This window comes from Gopherus evgoodei, chromosome 2 (genome assembly GCF_007399415.2).
Source record: "Gopherus evgoodei ecotype Sinaloan lineage chromosome 2, rGopEvg1_v1.p, whole genome shotgun sequence".
NCBI lineage: Eukaryota > Metazoa > Chordata > Testudines > Testudinidae > Gopherus > Gopherus evgoodei.
In genome coordinates this window covers 164,775,096-164,801,906 of record NC_044323.1, presented here as the reverse complement: position 1 = coordinate 164,801,906, position 26,811 = coordinate 164,775,096, and the positions used below count along the sequence as shown (strand labels likewise).

Genomic DNA, 26,811 nt, shown 5'->3' with positions numbered 1-26,811 from the left:
CTAGTTACCGGGCTTGCGTTAGAGTAGTCCTGGTCACGAGCTTTTGCTTCACAGGGTACTCTGGGTGTCTTCCGGTAACAGTCACTCACACTGGCCCCCAGTACCATTCTGCATCTGATCTTGCTTTTTAGCTACAACAGGGAGAGAGTGCACTAGGACATAGGGTCTCCCTTTTCTAGACAGGTCCCTCCTTTGTCCCTGCACTATCCCTAACCTGCTTTTTGGATCCTTGCACTCTGCCAGACAGAGGGAAGAACTGGAGCTACAGTGGGATATTTTTACAAGAGCTCTCCATACAAACAGCTTCAGAAGCTACCCATTTACTGACAAAACAGGAGTAATTAAATGATCCTTCCGGTGGCCACCTTTCTGGTCCTCTAGTTGATATTGAGGCCAGTCTACTATACAGAACTTTTTAGTTTGCTTTTAGTTAGTGGATCTGATCCAAGCACTTCCCAATTTGCTAGAATGCATTCTAAAGGTGTACACCGTGCCCTGCCTGTACTCTGTCCCTGCCCCATATCCTAGGGTGACACTGGGCGTCCCCAGGTCATAACAGGCAAAAATCCAGACCACTGGACTGTTCCTACCTTATCCAAGGGACCGGTTCCTCACCGTCGCCCTCAACTGCTTCTCCACTACTCGAGCGCGTTGCACCGTTGTGCCGTCTGGGGTCAGTCGAACTGCGTCTCCACCGAGGCCCCCGGTGAAGTCACTGGTGCGTGCTGGGCGTCAGTCATCGCCGCAATCCGTCGACCACCAGAAGGGATCCAGGCAAGGCTAATTTTAGCCTCAATGCCCCACGTTGGGCGCCAAGAACTGTTGCCGGCAGATAACTGCCTGAGGCCAAGCAACAGCGGGGGGGTCCGTCGCCTGGTGTGCCGCGCCAATAAACACACCAGGGTGGAGAAGCAAACCAAGTTTATTTGAGATCTCAAAGCGGTGCAGGGAGATTGACTCAGATCAAGCACACCTAAAACAAGCAGTCTGTTCCTTTATATCCATGAGAACTTTTCTCACTGGCTAGCAATCCCCCGTTTCCCCTCCCTCCTTCTCCTTCCTCCTTCCTCCCCCTGTAGCAATTACGTAAGCGCAGGTGCATTAAGTAATCTTGGCCGCGGCAGCTCGTTAGTAAGTTTTCTTTCTGCAAGTTATCTTGTCCTTCTGTTAAAGGTGCACAGACCTCATTATTTCTGCTTTAGACCAGTTAGAACTGTTGCAACTGATAACGGCTGTTACACCTGGCCTTTTAGGTCGATTAAAGTTCAAACATGGAGGGACTCTTGTCTGCTGAGGCCTAAAACCAGGAAGGCTCCATACTCTTGTGGCCTTCCACCCTCCCGAGTTACGTAGGGTTATGCTTAGTGACACCAACACCTCTACATCCACCCTCAATCCCAAGCTCTTACCCAGAGAGGTGGTCAGGCTGAAGAGCACCATGCCTGCCAGGGGCCAGGCAGTTTTGGGAGCCCCAGACCTCCTCCTCCTCCTTTTCCTGCATCTTCACTTCTCTAGGAAACATCATAAGCTTGGATTCAATCCTCCAACCCTCCCAGGGACTGGGGTTTTCTGGTGCCACATACTTTGCTTCTCCCTAGAGGATGGGGCTGCCCAGTTCCCACGGGCATCAGAAGGAATGCAAAGGTGTGGGGAGTAGACGGGGGGCAAGCAAGTGCATGGGCTCACAACACCCATGACGGTGAGGCAGCTAGGCCAAATATATAGGTCCACTCAGGGGCCAAGTGGGGTTCCCTATCTTCCCCACATTGTACCCTTGCTAATAGAGGCAGCAAGATATGCCTGTAAAGCACAGAGGTTCTCCTGGGTAGCATGTCTTTATGAGATATTCCGAGACCGTATATCCCTAAATACCCATCTGTCAAAGAATTCTTAGGTTGTTCCATATACTAACACTGCCCTGTGAAAGGCAAAGTCATCTAACAGAACCTGTTAAAGAAAGTGAATCCCAGACAAAGGTCATAATTAGCATGCAGTTATGGTTGAAAGAATCTGAGACTCGCTTCAGCTGGAAAATCCGTAAGAACAATGTAAATGTTTGAAAGACTACAAATTCAACACACCAGTCTCCATGACATGTTCATGGCTTTGGATTTAGTGGGCTGTCTTGTCCAAGCTTCTAACGGTAGTCCAGCTAGAGAGGGGTTCTAAGAGGAGAATAAAGAAAGAGAGTGCATCTGAGATGGTGTGGCTGCAGTGTCTGATTCGCTACAGTGTGCTGAGAGCACAGAGGGAAAAAGTAGGCAGTCAGAGTAGCGAATCTTTTACGCAGTTCTATTTGCAAAGCACTATTTAAAAAATCTTTAGTGAACAATACTTCAGAATGTTTTGAGGGTTTGTTTATTGCATGGGGAACACCGAATAACACCCTTACTCTGGGCTTGGTGAGTGACTGGGAAACTGTGGTTTTTCTAACGCTTTCTCTGTTTTCTTCATTCAGTTGATAGTCTGTTCCTGTGCAAACCTATTATTGGCATCTGTTTTGGGAAATTATTATTTCCCATTGTTTTTTATGATATCATTATAGTCAATAAGTAGAGGATTCAATACAAAAAAAAATACCAACACCACACATCAAGTGCTCTCTCTCTCTCTCTCTCTCTCTCTTCCACTAGCACTGGTGAGCTGTCCCAGATATTATAGTGGAACTTTGTTTTCATTTGTTTTTTAAAGCAATCACTGTATTTTTCACTCAGAAACTCTTGTACAATATATGTTCTGTTAACTAGGACTATATAAATATGGCATATTCTTAACTATCGGGTCTGCTGCTGTTAAAGCAGTTTAATCTAGATTCTATTCCTCCTTATGCATCTTTAATGGAGCTGTTTACTGTGTTTCAATCAGTTACACCTGTGCAAACCTATTATGGGCAATCAGCTTACATGAGTGACACTGAAGGCCAAATATGACCTGCAGAACCTTTAGTACTGGTTCTGAAGAACGGGGAAGAAAGAACTCAGTTTGGTTAAGCCTTCAGTGCCAATAATAGATTTGAAAAGTAAAACTCATTGAAACACAGTAAACAAGTCTGCTGATGATGCTCAAGAAAAAACAGAATCCAGTTCACTCTCTTGGGTGTTTTGGCTCTGCAAGGATAATTGGATTAAACTATGTTTGTCATGGTATAATTCCCCACTCTGAACCTTAGCGTCCAAAGGATGGGGTACCAGCATGAATTCCTCTAAGCTTAATTACCAGCTTAGAACCTGTAGCGCTGCCACCAACCAGGAATTCCAGTGCCTGGTACACTCTGGTCCCCCCAAAACCTTGCCCAGGGACCCCCAAGAGCCAGACCCTCTGGATCTTAACACAAGGAAAGTAAATCCTTTCCCTCACCGTTGCCTCTCCCAGACTTCCCCTCCCTGGGTTACCCTGGAAGATCACTGTGATTCAAACTCCTTGAATCTTAAACAGAGAGGAAAATTCACCTTCCCCCGTCCTTCTCAATCCCCCTCCCAGACTATCCCTGAGAGAGAAAGTAATCCTAACACAGAGAGAAATTAACCTTTCTCTCCCCCTTCCCTCCTTTCTCCCCAACAATCCCCTGGTGGATCCAGACTCAGTCCCCTGGGGTCTCACACCAGAATAAAATAAAATCAGGTTCTTAAACAAGAAAAGCTTTTAATTAAAGAAAGAAAAAACAGTAAAAATTATCTTTGTAAATTTAAGATGGAATATGTTACAGGGTCTTTCAGCTATAAGACACTGGGAATACCCTCCCAGCCCAAGTATACAAGTACAAATTAAAATCCTTTCAGCAAAATACAAATTTGAACTCCTTCCAGCCAAATACACATTTGCAAATAAAGAAAACAACCATAAGCCTAACTCGCTTTATCTACCTAATACTCACTATTCTGAATTTATAAGAGCCTGTATCAGAGAGATTGGAGATAAACCTGGTTGCACGTCTGGTCCCACTGAGCCCCCAGAGTGAACAACAACCAAAAACTAACAGCACACACAAAAACTTCCCTCCCTCAAGATTTGAAAGTATCCTGTCCCCTGATTGGTCCTCTGGTCAGGTGACAGCCAGGCTTACTGAACTTGTTAACCCTTTACAGGCAAAAGAGACATGAAATACTCCTGTTCTATTAACCCTTAACTATCTGTTTATGACAATGTTAAAAACTTATTTTCAGTTTGCGGAGCGAGCAGTTCAGGAAAAAAAATCTCCTTAGTTATCAATTAAGCATGTTTGATATGGAAATCATTGAGAATCAATAAATATAGAGCACATCACCTTTGAGGCCGGTTTTCAGGATAGAGCCAGGCTGGAAGAAAAATACATCAAAATATTTCATGGCTGACTAACTGCTAGAGCTCTGTGACATTTTTTGGATGACTAGTTTATTTGCCAAAAACTGCAATTTGATCAACCTGAAACTATTTGTGAAATAGATGCAAATTCACCAAATAGTTTCAACCATTTTTTCCTCAGCTAGATTCCAAGGGGATTTTGGCACTGTTCACATAATGGAGGGAAGAGGGAGTTGTACAGCATGGAGGATTGAGAGAAGCTCTCACCAGACTACGCACATCAGTGTCCTATAGTCCGGTGTTAGCACACATTTAAATGGGAGACTCAAGTTCAAATCACTTCTTCACAGCAGGAAGAGGTGAGAATTAAACATAGGTCTCCCAAATCCTGGGTGAGTGCCCTAATCACTTGTCTAAAAGTTATAAGGAGGCCACTCCCTCGTCCCTCCATTATGTGAACAGTGCCAAAATCCCCTTGGAATCTAGCTGAGGAAAAAATAGTTGAAACTATTTGGTGAATTTGCATCTATTTCACAAATAGTTTCAGGTCGACCAAATTGCAGTTTTTTGGCAAATAAACTAGTCATCCAAAAAATGTCACAGAGCTCTAGCAGTTAGTCAGCCATGAAATATTTTGATGTATTTTTCTTCCAGCCTGGCTCTATCCTGAAAACCGGCCTCAAAGGTGATGCGCTCTATATTTATTGATTCTCAATTATTTCCATATCAAACATGCTTAACTGATAACTAAGGAGATTTTTTTTCCTGAACTGCTCGCTCTGCAAACTGAAAACAAGTTTTTAACATAGTTTAATCCAATTATCCTTGCAGAGCCAAAACACCCAAGAGAGTGAACTGGATTCTGTTTTTTCTTGAGCATCATCTAGAGAATTTGTAACAATAGAATGCTGTACACAAGAACCATATGCTGGAAAACAGAAGATAAGAAAAGTAAATGTCATTTCCTTTTTTTAATATACAGTCACTTGGGTTACTATCACACACAGACTAGAGATGTTTAATTAAGAAGTTAGTGCTGATGTCACTAATTCAGATCAGATAAATATATTACCATTTAGCACATACATAAAACTTTTGCTTAAACACATAGGAATAGGAAATTAAACCAAACCAGATATTGCTGCTGTAATCCAGACTGAAGACATACTGCAGTTATTAAGCTGCCTTTGGACTTTTAAATTAGTTAAAATGTTAATGTAGTAGAATATTGGCTGCTGCTGCAGTATTATTGTCTGCTTTAAATTTCAAGGGCAGTTATAAAATCTTACAATGGGAACATTGGCTTATTTCCTACCTGTCACTAGATCTCAAGCTATTTTCTGTGAAGTCTCTGGATTGGCTGTGGGATCACAAACTATTATTTCAACTGTATGTTATCTGTATTTGTGGTAGCAATTGAATTAGTTTCTCATGATTTGTGGACCATGTCTCTCTCCTTTTCTATCACCACCTTCTCCGTCACGTTCATGTGCAGATTTACCCTGAAATAAGAATGTGAACAACCAGAGAGGAGTATTGGGTAGTGGTTATGTCACCGGCCTGAGAGTTGTGATCCTTGGGGACCACCTAGTCTCTCTACCAATGCAAAAATATATGAACTTGTTTGAAAATCTGTGCTAGGGAGCATCCACACTAAACTCGTTGACCACACCACTTGATTGCAAACAATCCCCTTGTGGTTTGAATATGAAGATGCTATAGAGTCCATGGCTTTAGGGATATCCTGGACTGGTGAACACTAAATGCAGTCTGCTTAGCTACCTTTTTCCCCCTACATCCACAACACTAAATGTCTTGGCTTTCAGATGATCTAATATAATTTCATATTAAGTGAATTTCTAAATCTTAACTGTACTAAACAAAGTTTTAAATCTGGAACTATATACTTATCATACCTTTTTTGCCCTAAACCACAAGGAAAGCAGCATTATAAAGGTAGACTAAGGGTATGCCTACACAATGGAGACGACACTGGCATAACTAGATATGCATATCTATACCCGCTTAGCCATGTGATGCAGAAGGTTTTTTTTCCCTCTTTCTCTCTCTGTGTAGGAACACCACATCCTTGAATGAAATTACCTATGTCAAAGGAAACCCTCTTATGTTAACATAGCTGCATCTACACTGTGAGTTATGTTGACATAGTTACACGTCACACACAGAGATGCAGGTGGTGTGACCTAGTGATTAGAACAAGAGACTGGCCTAGCAGCAGAGCAAAATAAAAAGGCAGAACCAGAGGCACGGTCAGGAGAGAAGCCAGTGGTAGGAGTCAGAAGTTCTGAGGAAGGTAGGGATGATGACTAGAGCACAGCAGACAAGGGTTGGAGCAAGAGCTTGTCAGGAAGCAGGTCTGACACAGCTATGGTCATAAGATGAATTAAGTAGACACTGTGCTACTGTTGCTACAATGCTTAAATCATGATTTTTTTTGGCCCTTCTGTTAAATCAAGGAGCATAGCCTCATAGTAGGGATTTAATGGGGCCACCTGAGTTCATTGTGTTGCTAGGCAACCAGACCTGGAGCCTACTGACTTCATGACATTACACTGGTCAGGAGTGTATTTTTCACACTCCTGACTGACATAGCTATGCCAATATAATTGTTCAGTGTAGACCAAGCCTAAAACATCCTCTACAGCAATCCAGAAAAGTTTGTATGCTAAAAATTTGATTTATGGACTGAACTTTAAATGTACCGGGAGCTAGGAGGCTGAATACAATGCGTTTGCGGGGGGGAAAGAAATAGTTTTTCATCTGAATTGCCTGGCCTCTTTCAAATATATAAATTGTACATGAAGTATAAATGTGCTGAGATGACTGAGTTGAGAGTTCAGCAATAACTAAATTACTGGCATACTTTGTATGAAAAGACAAAACTAAATCCATCGTTGGTTTGGGCTTTAGCTTCATTTTTCACAGTCTATTTTTCAGTTTCCAAGTTTCCCCTGCTGACATGTGATAGATTCAACCCAAAATAATAATTTCCTTTTATGTTTCAATTATTTATTGCTCTGCTTCCATGACCAAGAAGAGAATAAAATAAACTGCATGCAAACCCCAAGCTCCTTTTCACAAATTATCTTATCAGAGCACACAATGAAACACACCGAGAACTGCCAGAATTCATAAAAAGACCATCCAAGCCAGCCCTTATGTTAAACTATACGTCAGAACACACAGAATCTTACCCTCCACATTGGGCAAATAAGGGTAAAATCATACAGCAAACTAGATTTTATGGTAAAATACAGTGGAACGTAACAGAGGTGAAAATAATAAGGCTCCATTGCAATTACTCTACAAAACTAAGGAATTCAATAGGAAGTGATGCCCTCCTGAAAGGATCTTGTAATACTCCTGTAGAGCACTACAGAAGGGTTATAGTTCCCTCAATAATTTTGTACAATAAATAAAAACTGTGGAAAAGTTGTAGCTTTCCATTACAAGCTATTGAATTTTTTTTCATAGGAAGCATTACTGTTATACATTGAGAGGCAGGTGGTAAAAGTAGACGAGCCCTAACCATTGCTGAAACACAAAAAGGAGCATCCAGGAAATATAGGATCACACAGAAAACCAGTCCACAGTACTAACAATATAAAGAGAGGAAAAGGTGATAAACCATCTGCCCATATTAACAAAAATGCATTTTTGGACATGTAGTAAACTGGCATTATTTCTAGCTTATTCTTATATCACCCTGGATCCCTAAAAGCACCTTCACATGCACTCAGATCTGTATCTAACCCAGTACTCTCTCCAGTACAACCTAAGCCCAGAATCCTCTAAGTATCTTCCCTCCCTGCCAACAAAGTTCCCCAGACTGACTCACCACTCATCATCTTTGGAAAGAGAATCATGGCGGTTTTCAACCTCTTGATCCCTCTTTGGGAGCTTCCTCCTACTGTATCGTAGGGAAATGAAAGGGATCATACTCTTCCCCAACCATAAAGTTGAGCAGAGGAGATCATAGGCTCCTCCTTTCCCCCTAAGGCAGCACAGTCTTCTCTCAGTTGCACCCATCACTGCTCCACAGTGAACATTGCTAAAGAAATCAACAGGTTCATGACAGAACCGTATGGGTTCAGCAAATCCCACAGAGCCTGGGAGCATGGAGAGGGTGAAGGCCATCATAACACCTTCTAAAAAGTATCTAATAGCAAATAGGGGCAGAGTGTGAATGGAGTGGGACAGCCTCGGAGGTCGGGCAGTGGGGGAGAGCTGTATGGGTGGAAGCAAATGAGGTGGGACCTGGAGGATCCAAAATTAGGGCCTGGGATGAAGACAGTGCAAGAATAGCATATTTTAAAATCATTACTGCATGCAGGCAGAGTGCAAAGCTTTCAAAACCATTGTATACTTTACTGCAATATCTGCCACCATCCAGGATATGTCTACTGCTCTCTTTGTGCACCCTCTTCTCCCTTCTCTCTTTTCTTCAAAAGCATCAATATTTCTCCTTCTCACCTCATTTCACAAAAGAGCAGGTCTCTCTTGTAAACTCCCATGACTAAATCAAGGTTTTCTCTCTATTTGTCCATGACAATGTCTTTAGCCACAAGTGGCTCCTTTGGATGGGTTGAGTCCTTCTTTCCTTTTTCAGCTATGACAGGAGTTGAACAGAAATTAACTGCAGATGACATGTTCAGATTCAGGTGAAGTGTGGCAATTTTGGATTCAGGTAAGTATCTGTACATCTAGCTATACAATTTGTCTGTGTCTAGTAGAAGCCTAGATTGTGGTTCTCCTGTCACTTGCCTTGATTTTATGCCAGCATAACTCCATGAGTTACTCCTCAGTTACACAGACATAAATGAGCTGATAATCAGGTCCTTACTGTACAGTTTAGATACATCTGAAATATGGAGGGTGAAATTTCAGTAAGGGGAAAACAGACAGAATACCTCCATGCTCTCCTCTAATTGTTTCCTCTTCAACAGCAACCTTCTGTAGCCATATTGCTTTCTTCTACTTTCTACACCATGACTTCTCCTTCTGCCATATCATGCCTACAGCACACTATGATTACTTCTCCTCCTTCAACAGTGTCAACACCCTTTTTTATCCACCTATTGTAAGAAAAGTATTTTTTTAAATTCTTGCATACTAATATTGCATACATAACCACAAATATTGCTGGTGTCCAGACTCTTAAAGGCCACATAACTAATGCAATTAGCAGTTGTTAGAGAGGGAATGTGGCATTAATATGAGGCGAACTGCTGAGATCTTTCTGCTCAAATTTATATTAGAAATAGTAATATCCCTAGTAAGATGATATTGACTGGGATCAGCTACATATGGATTTTTCTGGAAGCAACACCTTTTTTATATATGAGAATGGCACATGAATTTCCCATGTTGCAGAAACAGATAGAATAGAAAATATAATTTGAAGTGTATGCTTATTCCATTTAAGTGGGAATGGGGTATAGTTTCAGGGGGGATTTCCATTTCCATATTTTCAAAGCATGCTCAATTATTCTCTCAGCTAATTCCCACCACCACAAATGTTTTTGTGTCTAACAGTCAGCAGGAGAAATCGCATTGAGGATGCCTCCAAGTAGCCATGTAGGAGACCTGCAGAAAAATATTTGTATAAGAGTAAGAATAATATTAATAGACACAGAACAGGATCCTTAAAGTGCATTGTCTGAGCTATGTCTTCATTTGAATATATTTCAAATTCAGACATATTTCTGACAGTGTGTTGCATATTACACAAACTGGGAAAAACATTTGATATCAGGAGTGAATGTTATCTACTCTGCAATTCGAATTATCTGTTTTCTTTTTAAGTATTTCGAAGCTCCCTGCAGAACTGAAAGTTTAAGTTAGTCACAGAGATTCTAAAACCTACAGTTTATGACATTAAAAGTTAGACCCCTGGCAATTAAATTATTAGTCAATATGATGTTTTCAATTACTAGAAACATTGACTAGTGAAAAGGAGCATGTAGAAGTAAATAAAGCTATATATTCCTACAGGGAGGAATTTCTACTGCTGATAAATGGCAGAGCTGAATATTTTATGAAATGTTACTTACTTTAAATATAATATATAATATAAATATAGTTTGTATGTATAAGGGGCCCTTTTTTGTTTGTTTTTTATGAACATTCCACACACCTCCAAATTTGCAAAAGTTTCTGAATTATACATATGTATATATGGGATGACATTTGTCTTGAGCTCAACACTATTCTTGTTGACATAAATGGGAGCAGGATTGGGCTAATTATTTTCTTATTATTATTACTTGGTTTTAGTAATAAATGAATATCTTAATAATAGCTTGACAATATATTGTGTCTGTAACACATACATATTTCAAATCATATTTGTTTGTGACCCACTGTGGGCTTCTTTTGGCGTAACTGAATCTTGAAATGTTGGAGAAGTATTTTCAATTTCAAATTTTAAATATCTAAATATTTTTGTAGAAGAGAAGCAATAGTGTGATAGTGGATCAGTGAAAATTAAATTATAGGACATTGGTGTAATTGTATTTATAACTAGATTCATTTGGCTATAAAGATGCACAATACTATATGCAACCACTCTAACAAAAATAATGCAGCACATTTTGCATTTAGATAATAATGGTGCCACTGCTCCATTTTACAAAGTAAGTATTTTATTTCAGCGAGGAAACCAGAAAACTGCTGAATAAAAACAACACAATGGCAATGTCTAAAACTATCATCCTGCAAGTTTCCTATGCATTATATCATAGGCAAATGAATTTTCCTGCAGTTTTTAATACAAGTAGAAAGATTTGTACATTTGCTAGAAAACAAGGATGCACTATGTTGTGACAAGTATCAGAGGGGTAGCCGTGTTAGTCTGGATCTGTAAAAGCAGCAAAGAATCCTGTGGCACCTTATAGATTAACAGACGTTTTGGAGCATGAGCTTTTATGGGTGAATACCCACTTCGTCAGATGCACCCACGAAAGCTCATGCTCCAAAACGTCTGTTAGTCTATAAGGTGCCACAGGATTCTTTGCTGCTTATGTTATGACAGTGGTGCATATTATACTTCCAATAGTGTTATTGACAGAGCAATGACAATGGGATATGGAACCTTTTATCACTGGCTGCCAGTTCAAACATAGCTCACAATCAGTAATGTCTGGTCATCAAATACTGCTTGGTAGTCGACATGAAATGCGCAGATTGTCTCCACACAATTCCTAGTGGGCAGGTGGTCTCTAAAACCAAAATCACTATTGAAACTGATTGACAGCTTTGTGACCAGTTTCAGATGAGAGGTCAAGGATACTTAACTGTTATGGAGAGGTGAAAGTACATTGAAGAGGCACCATGAGCAAACTTTAAAAGTCACTGTTAATTCTATAAGCGATAAAAGAACAGATAGAGGACTTTACCATCCAGGATGGCCGAAACTTTCATGAACATTGTACTAGGTTTAAAAAGGAAAAAAAAATTGCAATGTTCCAGTTGTTGTTGTTTTAAGATGGGCTTTCTGCAAAGGAATAGTTAATTTCATTTAATCTTTCCTTAAATAATGTTTTTGACTATTGAAAAGTTTAGTTTGTTGTAAATACTTCATGTGATATTTCTAAGAGCTGAATCATAAAATAAACAGAGCTGGTTGAAATCTGGAATTTCTATTCTGTTGGAAATTCTGACATTTCTAAATTTGTTTTCATTTGAAATTATAATGAAAACAAAAACAAGCAAAAACAAACAAACAAACAAACAATCCTGCAAAATATATTGTTCAAATTGTGTGTCTGTTTGTTTCAGGTCAAAACATTCTAATTCAGTAAAATCAAAATGTTTCATTCAGATTTCAGATAGTATAATATAAAATAAAAAGTATTGATTATTCAACAATATTTTATAACATTCAAAATTAGAATGAAACATTTTGATTGTATTGAAATGCAACATTTAAATAAAAATTTCAAAAAAAATCTCATTTGAAATGAAAAAATCAAAACATTCCATTCTGATAAGGTTGAAATAGAACATTTTCATCTTATTCAAATTATTTTTTTTCTAAACAAAATCATTGAAGTTAACACATTCCCACAAAAAAATATATATTTCAAGAAAATGGTATTTTCCAATGGAAAAATATGTTGTTGGAAAATTGTGGAACTACTATAAAAATAACATAACAGCTCATAATTAGAGCTATAAGAAACATAAAAAAGAAAATGTACAACCAGGTAAAACTGTTTTGCTTTGGGGGCTTTGTATTGAAAATAAAACTATCTTACTGTTTCCTAGAAATATTTCACTGAGTTTCTGAATTTTAGCATCAAGTTTCTATGCTCCATAAGAAAAGTGTAAATAAGTGATAAGTATTCCTCAAAAATGTTCTCAGTTGAGGTATAATGTAATCATCCAAGAGTCCATAGATTTTTATACAAAGTATATACAAACTATCTAAATTTCTTCCTTCTCTATAAGTAGGCTAGCATTCGCACAATAATGATCTATACAGAGCACCTGAAGATTGACAAACTAATATTTTGCCTGCATATTACCTTCTGCTGTGACCCTCTTTAGATTTTATCTACTTAGGAAGGTTCAAGAGCGGAATTGGAGACCCCTAAAAAATACTTTGTTGCTCCCTGATGTGGTGATACTGTTGCAGAGTCCAGTGTTACTGGATGTGCTGTATTTTATGCAAGGTGTAAGGCAGAGATTCAGATCACATCAGGCCATTAAAAACTCCATGATACTTTTTACAAGAAGAGGAATATTAAATAAATAAAATCTGCAATTGGGTAATTGCATTCTCTCTATTTAAATATCCCCATTCAGTCTCACAGGGATATTTTATTTGTAGAGCTGCCTGGGAAAGAGACTTCCAGGTCCACAAAAAAAGTCATGTTTTTGGAAAATTTGTTTTTCCAAATTGGTACAAATCTCTAAAAACTTTTTTTTTGTGTGGACCTGTAAGTCCATAATATTTTATTTTAGGAACACCAAAACCTTCCCATAGCAGAAACATTTTGATGTTTCCAAAATGACACATGTTCTCTGGGTTTCCAGGCTCCTCAGGATCCTAGTAAGTGAAGCTCCCAGACTTTTCAACTTCTCAGTTTCCTGCCAGGCAGGTAGCCGAGAAGATAAGGACCGTGGAAGCACAGGAACCACCAGCTTCCAACTTCCACACCACAAGGTCTGCCAAGAAGCTAAATAGGTGGACTAGTGGATCAGAATCCATGCAGGTGTCAATCAGTTTCAGTTTGGCAAATTGGCATTTATTGAGTGTGAACAATGTGTTGAGCTTTATGCAAACATACAGGAAGACAATCGCTTCTCCTGGGGCCTTACAGTCTCAATTAGATACAGGCAAAGCAGTGCAATATACGTTCTACAAAGACTGATGGTCAAAACATCAAGTGGGCTCTATACATTGTCTCTTCTATTCTGTTTTTTGTTTTTAATTAAAAATTAATTTACCACTGGTGAATCATCAAAGAAAGGAGTCATGAAAGAAATATATGTCAAGAAGGGATGTGAATGAGGAGAGGAAAGTCACATGGAGAACAATGGGCCAAATCCAACTCTGACATTCCATTGACTTTAGAGGGAGTTGGATGGTGCCCAGGCAAAAGGAGTGGATTCCCAGAGTAGAGAACAACATAGAAGTTATGAAGATGAAAGTGAGCATTCTCTAGTTCATATGCTGTTATACAGTGTCATTGTCCACTAATTTAACAGCTGCAGATATTCATTGCAGAAGGTGGGTGAAGCAATCTTTCAGTATCAAGATTGTATATCACTTCCTGTTTGAAAAGGACTGTAATGACATGGTGGTATAATTGCCAGATGCAGCTGGGCAGTACAGAAGATTGAAATGACTTCAGTGACTTTATTGACTTCAGTAGAATTGCATTCAGTTATGTCAAGGTTGAATTTGTCCCTAAAGATCTTGAGGATTCATCAGTGATGTAATTAAAATAATTGTCCTTAACTAAAAAAATAACAGAGAAAATAATAATTTGAAAAGCACAAAGCTTGTAAGCTTAATGAAAGCCTAGGGTGAAATACTGTCTCCACTGAATTCAACAGCAAAACTTGCATTGACTTTAATAGGGCCAGGATTTCATCCCTGACTTGAAAGCCTTCCACAGGCAGAACTCCTTTTGAAGTCAGTGGGAGCTCCAGAGTTGAAATTAAGCCGGTCCGGTCCAACATACTGGCAAGAGCTGGTACGCCGTGCCAGACTGGACTGGCAGGAGCACTGGGCCCTTTAAATCCCCACCTGAACCCTGCCACCCTGGGCTCCTGTGGTGATTTAAAGGGCACGGAGCTCTGCAGCAGCCAGACCCCGGGCCCTTTAATTTGCCCCTGAGACCTGAGGCTCCCAGCCTCCTCTGCAGCTGGGAGCTCTGGTGTGATTTAAAGGCCCTGGGCTTCCAGCCACAGCCGGAGCCCCCGGGCCTTTAAATCTTGAAAGGCCCCGTCTCTTCCAGTTAAGGCCATGCCTCTTCCAGTTAGGCCATGCCCCCACTCAGGACTCCAATGTATCAGGAAGTCCTTGAACTTACTTTCACCCCTGGGGAGCTCCACATACAGAACGCTTTTAGAATCAGGCCCAATGTGTATTGTATACAGTCAGATGCAAGATCAGGCCCCAGATAGATAGATAAGTAGTCTTACTAGGTCTGAACTAATGTACATATGTTCTATAGCCTGGGAATTCCAAACAAATCCAATTAAACGTCTACCAGGAAAAAAAATCACTAAACAAGTTACATGGATTTAAGTCAGCAGTTATATACTTTGGACAATGCACAGATACAAGAAAAAGAAGAAGAAACAAGGGACAATGACAGAAATTATATCCAAAATATACAAAGTATGTTAATTTATTAATGCATGAAAACTGAGTGTGCAAGTTCCACATATGTAGCCGTGATCAACATTACGGACAAAATAAGATGACAGTGCCCATGGAAATAGCACTTGATGACCTGTTCGTTATCAATGTCTCTGATTTATTTAACACCAACCTGCTTTACTTTAACCTAGGCATTCAGATAAATCCATTTTCGTCTTGAAATAAAATTGATCATGACCAATGTTTTTAAATTATCTTTATGCATGACATTTCTTTATACTCCACATGCAGTGGATACCAAAATACCAAAACAGCATTTGGACTCTGTGTGTGTGTGTGTGTGTGTGTGTGTGTGTGTGTGTGTGTGTGTGTGTGTGTGTGTGTGTGTGTGTGTGTGTGTGTGTGTGTGTGTACAAAAGCACAAAGACCAAAGATCAGTATTTTGAGATACTGTATGTTGTGTATATAAATGTTTCACCATTGAGCCAATGCTACGTTTATACTGTAGCTCGTATCCTGCTTTATTTGCTCATGTAAGATGTTCCATTATACAGACCAAATCGTCCTTCCCTTGATGTAATTGCAGGATCAGGCACTATGGGTGTAATCCTGGCCCTCTGGATGTCAGTGGTAAAACTTCCATTGATTTTAGTTGGGTGAAGATTTCACTCTATCCCACGTAAACCTTAGGAATGTTAGTAGCCATTAACTACAGTAGTACAACCAATGGTTTGAAGTACAGTATAGGTCAGCTACAGGTGGCATTAACATTGTCCTCACACCATAACTATTTCATCTAGTTGTCCTACAGTAAACAAGGACACTCTGATAGTATGAGTAAAATGAACAGGTTTGGGCCCTTGGAAGAGGGGGAAAAAATAGGTACTTAATGCAGAATTCAGTACAGTGACCCTTTATAACAGTAACTCCATCTTTTAGCATTTTATTCCTCATTTTGGCAAGCCAGTCAGAGTATTAAGAGTATTAATAAGTATTAAGAGTATTAAAAATGAAAACAGCACAAAATGCAGAGACAGAAACTGTTAGAGCAAGCATGGTAGCATGAACATATCAGCAGAAAAATAAATGGTATTGAGGAAATTTTCTGGAACTAAATCTTGAAGAACACCTACTTGAAGAACACCAACTTATAACATATAGTATTTTTTTAGGCTGATGAGTGCCTGTTTAAAAATGGACAGAAGGAATCTTTCTTTTAATATGGCTTTGTCTAGCCAAATAATATCATGGCGCATCAAGTTATCAAATCCTGGTCAGATGCCAATAGGATGGAACATAGTTGGGATTTCTTGATGATGAAAACTGTGCTGATTACACATCACAGGTGTCCTTAAAAAGGAAATGTATTTCCATGTATGATGAATTATGAGGATGAGAAGAATAAGAATAAAAAATTTAGCCATGTGGCATCCCTTTAATTTTAACAGGAAGAGAGCTGCTAAACTCCATGCAATGCTCTGAAAGTTTATCCCCTAGTGTTCTTGAAAATTGTTTCATGTATATAGAAGGGACCAGAGGGCGGGGGGACAGAGTAAATCATTAACTGAGACAGATGAACCTAAGAAAAAATTGGAATAGAACTATAAGGTTGTTCAGTTAGAACTTCTACATGTGCTTTCGGGAATTTCAGAAAGCTCTAATCCTTAAAGCCGATCTGTTCATCACTGGTATAAAGCAACTGGTTCTATTCTACACGTAAATACTTATTTTATCTTACAAAAAGGATTTGAGATTTTTAGATGCCTCTTATCTTCAATAAGGAGACTTCTCTGGGTTTCTGGACAGACTGTTGAAAGACACATCATTTTTATTATCATTGGGTTATTATAAATGTTACTGTATTATCTTCTGTTGTCAGTGCTACCAGTGTGGTGCTCTGCTCTGTTCAATGTTGATATCACTCGGCTGCGTGCGTGTGTTCCCTCTGTGTGCTGTCCCAGCTCTTCGAAGATAGCTGACACAGCAGACCCAAAGAGAACCCCAAATGACCACAGAGTCTGGTAAGGTACGAAGGCACTTCGGCCAGGTTTATTGCCGTATTGGACACCATAATAGTTCCCTGTAGATTTCTTAGTCTAATTCAGGGCATACTACGAGTATGTCCCCTGGTCAATGGACTCGGCTCAGTCAGTGACGGGACTTTCCACTGCCCCCTCGGCCGGACAAAGACACCGCCCCAGGGATACATTCTTATACACAGGGATACATTCTTATACAAACAAGTTACACATCACTCCTGACGTATTGAGGTGCAACCCTTCTACATAGCAAGGTACAACCCCTCTACGTAGTAAGGTGCCGCCTCTCACCTTGTACATGTTGGTTTGAACAAAACAAGTCTATCCATCATATTACCCTTTTGCTCCTGTCATTGGGATAGGTCAGTCTGTTCCTTGTTATCTGTGTGGAATGTACAAGTATGTGAATGTTCTGATATCTAGTGTTCAGTACCTTTTAGGTACGTATCTTCTTGCAGCATCAGCCTTTCCTTGCCAGCTTCTGTGAGCAGGGCCTGCCTCTGGCTCACAGCTTAACTTTGCTTTATGTTAGCAAAGTCTTGACCATTACTTTAGTTCAGGCCTTAGGCCTCATACCAGGCCTCTGATACCAAGATTTATATCTCAGGGCCTCCTCTTACTATATCTTCTACATCCCCTTGTGTCCTTATGAATTTGTTTAGAGATATTTTATGTGTGACTGAGTCTCAAATTTGTAATTTTTCCAACAGTGAGACAGAAGATAACCATTGCTGACCTCAATTACAATCAAGTTTTGTACAGACTTATTCATATATGCTGAATGATTTGGTCTGTAATAACAGTACATACATTCGTAAAATTCTTCTTTTCTACCTCCCTGAAGCTATACACTGACCAAGATAAAGGAGATGGAAATTTAAAATACATGTTAACAGGAGATGGGGCTGGCAGTCTGTTCATTATAGATGAAAATACAGGAGATATTCATGTTGCAAAGAAATTGGACCGAGAAGAAATGTCCCTGTATGTGCTACATGCCACGGCTATAGACAGAAAGACAGGAAGACAAGTGGAGCCGGAATCTGAATTTATCATTAAAATCCATGATATCAATGACAATGAACCAAAATTTACAAAGGACATATACACTGCCAGTGTTCCTGAAATGTCTGGAGTTGGTAGGTATAACTTATCCTTATATAAACTATAAAAGGGCTCTTCGGGATTCAAGAATAAAAGTCACTCCTCCTGAGGAGAACTGAGAGGTTATTATTTGGTATATTTAAATAGTAGTACAAGCTTCTGTGACTATCCATTCAATAACTCTTGTGGCCAGGAACATATCACTACTGATCAGAAACCTGGTTTTACTTATTTGTTTCATTTTCATCCACTTTTTATGCCTTATTCCACACCACTGGCTTCTGTATGGCTGTTTTAAACTCGTCACAGCCAAATGGGAATGTATACACAATGGTCTTATCAGTTACTACCAGCTACTTTTGCAACACTTCAAAATACCACTTCTGTAACATGTCCATCTAGTGTTTGTATAGGAATATTAGCATTCCAATCAATTGGACATTTCTGCATCTTTACGCACAACAGTCTGTAAATATATAAGTAAAGAAATCATTTATGTATCAAAATATGTTCTTATTAATATCTCAACCTTATTTTGCTCATTCCCACACCCACAAAAACATTCTACCTGGCTCTCTCTGTCGAGATATAAAACATATGGGAGGGAGAGGGAGAAAGGAAAGAATGACCATTTCAGTCTAAGGAGATTTTTCTAAATACAATAAATGTTTTACAGCTATTCATAATGGCAGACCTGAAAAGTAAAACATGAAATGCTTGTAAGTAGTAGGGTTAGAAATATGTTCTCAAAGGAAAATAATTCTCTGTTCTTTGTTTGTGTAATGTAATGTTTTAGCTATTATCGACCAGCATGTCACTGTAAGTATTCATCAGAAGCTGTCATAATTACCTAAGAGTCTAACTGTTTCTCGAATAGACATGGTCTCTCCAACAGAGATGAGTGGATATAAAGCACACATGCAAAGTGGGGCAACTGGTTGTTGTGGATTTATCTGCTGCTTAATCACTGTGATTTAATGTTATGATCTGCTGTATCAGCTCTGCAAAAGGCATTGGTGAGAGTGACAATAAAGTACCAATACGCATTTCTGACAGATACATATGTTCTCAAAATAACTTCAAGAAACTCACCATTGTCCTTGGCAGCAGTAGCACAAGTATGAAAACATTACACCAAACTTCATTTTGTTGACATGAAAGACGAATTCCTGCATTAGTTTATGAGCTATAAAGAACACAAATAAGGTTCTGTTAAAGAAATATGGAAAATAGGGATTAAACAGAATTATTTAAAATTATGAGGTGAAGTTTCTTTTGATAAAAGTCTATAAAGAAAAAAGTTTTGGGAATGTATCTATAGTTTTTCATTTAAAGTTTATTTCTAAAGAAAGAGCTGCACTGGAATAGTTTGGCATCAAAAACAAAGTGCCCAGTTCTGATCTCATGTACATCAATGCAGCCCCATTAGAGTGAGTAGGGAATATTAGAGAACAGAATTGGATCCAGTTTCTTGGCAGTGGAGGCTGCTGCCTATGAAATGTCCAGAGACTATGGTGGTGATGGTAATATAAATGTATATGGCTACAGTAGCTAGAGTTCAGAGAATGGCTCTGACAGAACGAGCACAGAGGAGTTTGGCAGTAAGGGTAGTAGGTTGCTTAATTAGTTGTTTGTAGATAGAAGTAAAATCAGTTGAAAACAGACAAACAGTTTATTATGCAGAATGCCTGACCACTTGACTTGTGTCCGAATGACATATGTGTATGACTGGTGTAAGCAGACCCTGGCCCTTAGAGCCCCACTATTGTACGGCATCTTGAGGCCAGAGCTGATTGAAGGGATGTACAGACAGAGACCAGATTCTGAAGAAACTAAACAGAAACACCCTAGGCAAGGCACAACTTAGAACAGTTTTCTCTATTCCTCTTGCTCAGAAAGCAGATGGCAGATTGAGAAAGGACTTGTGTGGGTTGAATGGGTAAACTTCCTTAGATAGATATGTTTTCCAGGAGACTGGAGTACACTTGTGAGATTTAGACAGGCTGTGACGGTATGGAATTTGATCATTCAAAATACTGTCAGCGGGCTATGTGGTGATCATGAAAAATATTCAGTGAATAGCATATTAGGTGTGAAAGTCATGGATCTTTTGAAAGAAATTGGGTTGTTTAGCTTACCAAAAACAAGGCTGAAAGGGATGATGTTTGCTTTCCATAAAGAATGTCATGAAGGTAGGCACCGGGGAGGGAAAGGAACTATTTAAGCTATTTAAACTATTTAAAATGGCGTAAGAACAAATGAGTATAAACTGTCCATGAATACATTTAGGCTGGAAATTAGAAGGTTCTAACCATCAGAGGAGTGAGATTCTGGAACAGCCTCCTGGTAGCTGTAGTGGGGGCAAACAGCATAACTTGTTTTAAGATGGAGCTTAATAAATTTATGAATGGGATTATATGAGGTGGTTATCTGAGATGGCAGGAGACTGATCTTGAGGACCCCAGAAGTCCCTCCCAGTCCTATGTTCTCATCTAGTTAAATCAAGTTACATAAATTTAACCCAATTAATAGCTCACAGACAGAAAAGGCATAAGAAAAAACAAACAAACAAGGGATAATGAAAGAAAGCATAGCCAAAATATAGAAGGTATGTTAATACACGAATACATGAAAACTGACTGTGCAGCTAGAAATGGCACAGATCCCACCTATATGGCTAGGGTCTATATTGCATGTGAGGTGAACTAAGTAACCAGTGCATTATGGAAATGCCATTTAAGTAGGAATGACCTCTTTGCAATTCAATGTCTAGGATTTACTGGTCACCTATATTCTTTCCTTTTTATCTCTCTGTGGATACCAATCCATTTTTTTCTTGAAATAACATTTGTCATATTCACATCAAAACACTATTTGTATTATTCATATACATCTGAGTTAATTTATTCCTCACATTTAATATCTCAACTAGCTGTGGTACATCCTGGGTATCAGTGAATTAGAGAAGTATAGAAGAGAAATCTTGAAAGCTAAGTTTAGATTAGAAAGTAGGCTGAACTCCAGGGCCTCTGCTGTAGCTTTCTTTGAAATGTGTCTGGTTCCAAGTATACGGCCAGATTCAAAGTCACAGTGTGTTGGTAAGAAAAACTTTGAATTTATCAGGCACTGATCTGGGAACTTTGTGGCAGAGATAATGCTAAAGTTTTGAGAGAAAATGGTGGTGTAAGCTAGGAAGTGGGAAGAAAACACCAACTATCAAGGAACACTCAAGTCAGACAGAGATCAGTTAGGGATGCCACTATTACTAAGATAACTTTGCCTCAGATAGTAAAGAGAAGGATAGGAAATATAGCTGATATGGAGAAGGAACAAGATGAGATCATCACAGAGGTACATTTTATAAATGAGTAAGTTAGTCAAAAACAAACTCAAAGAGCAATTTCTCATTGAAATCAACTTCTATACTGAAGGACTGGAGGGCAATAAGTGTTGTAACTATATTTTTAAATAGTATTTGGATGGAGTATAGGAATTACAGACCAGTGAGTATTCCTTCAGTAATATGTAAATGAGTTCAAATAAGGATTTAAAAGAGTTATAAAACACCTAGTCTAACATGATGCAATAGGGACAAGCTAGCCAGTTTCGGTAAAGGCAAATCAAAACAAAATGCTTGGATACCTAAGTAATGGGACAGAAAATGAAAACTGAAGCTCTGAAAAATGTATCATAATCACACTATAAATCAACGGTTGTCAAAACAATGAGGATTAATTTTTGGTCCCAAGGAAGTTAAAGGGAGTTTTTCCATTGATTTCAATAGGGCCATGATTTCATCCCTTCAATATTCTATTCTGATCAGCCAGTCTCAGTAGAGACTACTGCAGAAAGAAGAATTCAGAGATGGGTGATGAAAATGATCAGAGGCTTGGAGATAATTCTACATGTAGAGAAACTGAAAAGTTTGTATGTCCAATGGGGACATGACTTCACACTAGGAGTGTTCAGTTTATATAGTAGATGCTGAATGGATATGAAATAATGAATGACTTAGAGGAGACAAATTGAGTGATGCTATTTAACTTTTCTCATAATACAAAAGCAAAGGGAAACATACACTGAAAGGAAGAAATGTAAAGGATAGGATGAATATATATTTATTTGAACAGACTAGAAATTAAACTGTGGAATCCACTGGGCACCAGTGCCTTCTACGTGCTGAAAAGAAACTTCCCCTAAGGACATGTATTCCATAGTTGTCCATTATGGGGATTTTTGCACCTTGCTCTGAACCACTGACTACTGGCTGCTGTCAGAGATAGTACACCAGATTGGAAGGAACAATTGCCTGATCTCGTATGGCAATTCCTATATTTCAAAGGACGCAAAGGACTGATATTGTCCTTTTTAGGATGAAGTATTCAGCACCTACATAGAAGAAGATGACTATTCTTAGCACTACATTGGAAAGTGGAAATATTACAAGAAAAGTATCATGTGAAGCACCCAAATGTTTAAAAAAAACCTATAGTACCTTCCAACCTGAATAATCAAAGGGTTTGTTAAATACACATTGATAAACTGAAAATAAACTCAGCAACATCATTTGAACAGAGGCTTTTCAGGAGCAATCTATAAAGGAAAAGGTAAAATGTATGTTATACTGGTGTATATATTTATATCTAGTCTACTATTTCCTTACCTTTCACCATCACAGATAAAAGTTATGTTTATTAAAGGAAAGGCCAGCATGAAAGCGACTTTTCTGAAGTTTTAAAAGAAAGTTTTAAATTTGAAGGAAGTTGTGAAAAGACAAGTGTCATAAACAGATAAGTAAGAGTTAATAGAACAGAAGTACTTCATATCTCTTTTGACTGTAAAGGGTTAACAAGTTCAGTGAGCCTGGATGTCACCTGACCAGAGGACCAATCAGGGGACAGGATACTTTCAAATCTTGAGGGAGGGAAGTCTTTGTGTGTGCTGTTAGTTTTTGGTTGTTGTTCACTCTGGGGGCTCAGAGGGACCAGACGTGCAACCAGGTTTCTCTCCAATCTCTTTGATACAGTCTCTTATATGTCCAGAATAGTGAGTACTAGGTAGATAAGGCGAGTTAGTCTTATGTTTGTTTTCTTTATTTGCAAATGTATATTTGTCTGGGAGGAGTTCAAATGTGTATTTGGCTGGAAGGAGTTCAAATTTGTATTTTGCTGAAAGGATTTTACTTTGTACTTGTATACTTAGGCTGGGAGGGTATTCCCAGTGTCTATAGCTGAAAGACCCTGTAACATATTCCATCTTAAATTTACAAAGATAATTTTTACTGTTTTTTCTTTCTTTAATTAAAAGCTTTTCTTGTTTAAGAATCTGATTGTTGTTTTTATTCTGGTGAGACCCCAGGGGACTGGGACTGGATCCACCAAGGAATTGGTGGGGAGAAAGGAGGGAAGGGGGAGAGAAAAGTTAATTTTCTCTCTGTGTTAGGATTACTTTCTCTCTCAGGGAGAGTCTGGGAGGGGGAGAGAGAAGGAGGGGGAAGGTGAATTTTCCTCTCTGTTTTAAGATTCAAGGAGTTTGAATCACAGTGATCTTCCAGGGTAACCCAGGGAGGGGAAGTCTGGGAGAGGCAACAGTGAGGGAAAGGGTTTACTTTCCTTGTTTTAAGATCCAGAGGGACTGGGTCTTGGGGGTCCTCGGGCAAGGTTTTGGGGGGACCAGAGTGTACCAGACACTGGAGTTCCTGGTTGGTGGCAGCGCTACAAGTACTAAGCTGGTAATTGAGCTTAGAGGAATTCATGCTGGTACCCCATCTTTTGGACGCTAAGGTTCAGAGTGGGGAATTATACCATGACAACAAGTTAGTAGTAGAAGTGGTTGGAAACAAATCTGTCTTGAACTAGGTCAATATTACACACTTCTCTACCTGCCCTCTTAATGTCAGCAGGAAAGGTTTTCTAGACTTCCCTCACTCACCAATTTCCAATATACAGTTGGTAAACATCCTTCACAATATATTTTTTAATCTTCAAATTGACTTCATTTTCATAGTAAGAATAGGTGTAATATAAAGTCAAACTGCATTAATTTATCTGTCAACTCCTAGTTTCAGTCAGATTGAACAGATGCAGCTAAGGGCTGTGTGCTCTCTCTTTTTACATGCATGTAGCCACACCCACACTCAGATAAACAGGAGGGATGATTGTTTTTAAAAATAGTATTATCACTGTTCACCCCACTTCATAACCTCCTTGGAAAGACAGGCTTTATGTCTACACTATGAAGCTTTTAGCGACACGGCTGTGACGCTACAGCGATGCTTCTAAAAGGTGTACAGTGTAGCTCCTGTTTGTTGGCAGGAGGGAACTCTCCTGCCAACAAAAAATTCTATCCTCAACGAGAGGCGTTAGCTTTGTTGGTAGGAGAGCGCTCCTGTGGACAAAGCACTGTTTACACCGGTGCTTTTTGTAGGCAAACCTTTTGTCTTTCGGGGGATGGTTTTTTAACCCCTCTGAATGACAAATGTTTTGTTTTTCACTTGCCAGTGTAGACAAAGCCTAAGTACCATACACCCTAATAGCTTTCAATGAGACTACACTGAAATGTTTGCTTCAGAGTATTCTCATCAGCTTTCTTCTGCATTGTATCATCATACCTACCAATAACTCAGGGGACACTGGTTATTTCACATCTGAAACTCTTACAGGAAAAGCTACAGTGACAACAGACTTTGCATATGATAAACCTCATGTTTTCTCTTTCTGAGTTTGCTTAATAGTCAATAAGAATGAATTTAAGGATTTGTGTAAAATTTAGCATAGGAATGCATCTCATCTTTGAAATTCCATCAAGGAATATTTATATTTTTATGCTACATGGAACAGTTTTTCCCAGTCTCAGGTGCAAAAGAGCAAGGAATAAGGATGAGCCTCATAGTTTTGTTATGCTCTACAAAACCCATTTCTATTAGATTAAGAATCTGGGAGTGTTAGTTGACAAAATATGCTCTGGTTAAAGGGGAAAATAAAGTGCGCTTAGCTTTGAGTTAGCATGAAAAGAAAAGCAACAGGAGAGCCAACAAACAATGATTTTTTCATACAGTGATATACCACGTTCTGTGGTAAGAGATAGCCTTTGCACTCCAAACACTCACACCGCATAGTATAGATACCATGGATAAAATATTTGGTACAGTACAATGACTGATTTTGTGAGAATTAGGTTTCAGTTAGTATTTGCAACTTTAAATGAGTTTCAAATCCACTATATAGTGTCAAAATCTGTAGTTTCCTCAATTATGTGTATGTAATATATGTATATTTAAATTGTTTCCATTTTTTTTAATTAAGGAATCTTTAGTATTCATTATACAAATCTTTCTTAGAGACAAATTTTAACATTTTCACAGAAAAATATTTGAAGCAAAATGACAGTTCTGTGCTCAATATTTTTTTTAAAATATCAAGGTAAGAAAGCAAAATATTTCCATTTTCATAAATGTGCAAAACAAGTAAAAGTGTTTTTTTTCCAGGGCTCTGAGTACTTTTTGATATTGATACAGTTCTAGGAGTAACTCTTTCTACACAATAGCCTAATACTTCATGTTCATCAGTAATTTATATGGGACTCATTGCTAATATTATGTACTAAATTTGATGAAGAATATTCTTAGTTGGGGAAATCTCCATTTTTCAGGTAATGGGGTTTTTTTTATATTACTGGAAAAAATCCACTGAGGCCTTGTTATTCACTTCTCTAGTCCCATTTGTATTCTAAATTATGCTTATTTCTTCCTGAATTATAATTATTTTAAATAATTTATACAATGACATATGCAGTGTGAATAGCACTTTATTGACAAAATGATATGTCTCTGCCATAAGGAGCTCATAGCCTTGGGCTTTGATCTTGTAGGTTCTGTGCAGACAGACTCTTTTCCACTGAATTTAGTGGGATTTTGTTTAGGCGCAAAGATCCTCCTGCATGAATTTGATTGTACGGACAAGGTCTTAATTCTTTGTACAGATTTTATGTACACTTATGCCTATCTTTTTTTCCTACTGAAACGCCAAAAGGGCTTTTGAGCAACAATAATTAGACACGCTAAATGATATCAAAATGGAGGATTTGGGGACATTAGGAGATAGATCATGTAACACATGGGTAAATCCACAAGAAGGTAGATTTACAATTCCCCAGTTATCCCATCCCGACACATGGAAGGGCCTGAGGTCATGGCTCTCAAATTATAAAACACTTACATTCACAGACAAATCACATAACTGTCTGGACATATATAGATAGCTTGGAAAAACAAAGAAGCTCAAATTGGTTGAGCACGGACTATGCATTTTTCACATACAGGAACTTTTGCAGGTTTTGGGAGTAGAGACCTAGGCTTGTCTTCACTACAGTGGTAAATTGACCTAAGTTACGCTACTCTGACTATGTGAATAATGTAGCTGGACTCGACGTAGGTTAGGTTGACTTACCCCAGTGTCTTCACTGAGCTCCATTGACAGAAGACCTGCTAAATCAATATCTGCTGCATCTATTGCATCAGCGTTGATCTCC

The 26,811-nt window shown here is 38.8% G+C and overlaps 1 pseudogene; it reads left to right on the top strand.

Moving 5' to 3' along the window:
- The window catches only part of LOC115645135, a 65,652-nt pseudogene that overhangs the window by 16,232 nt on the left and 22,609 nt on the right, over nt 1-26,811 (top strand).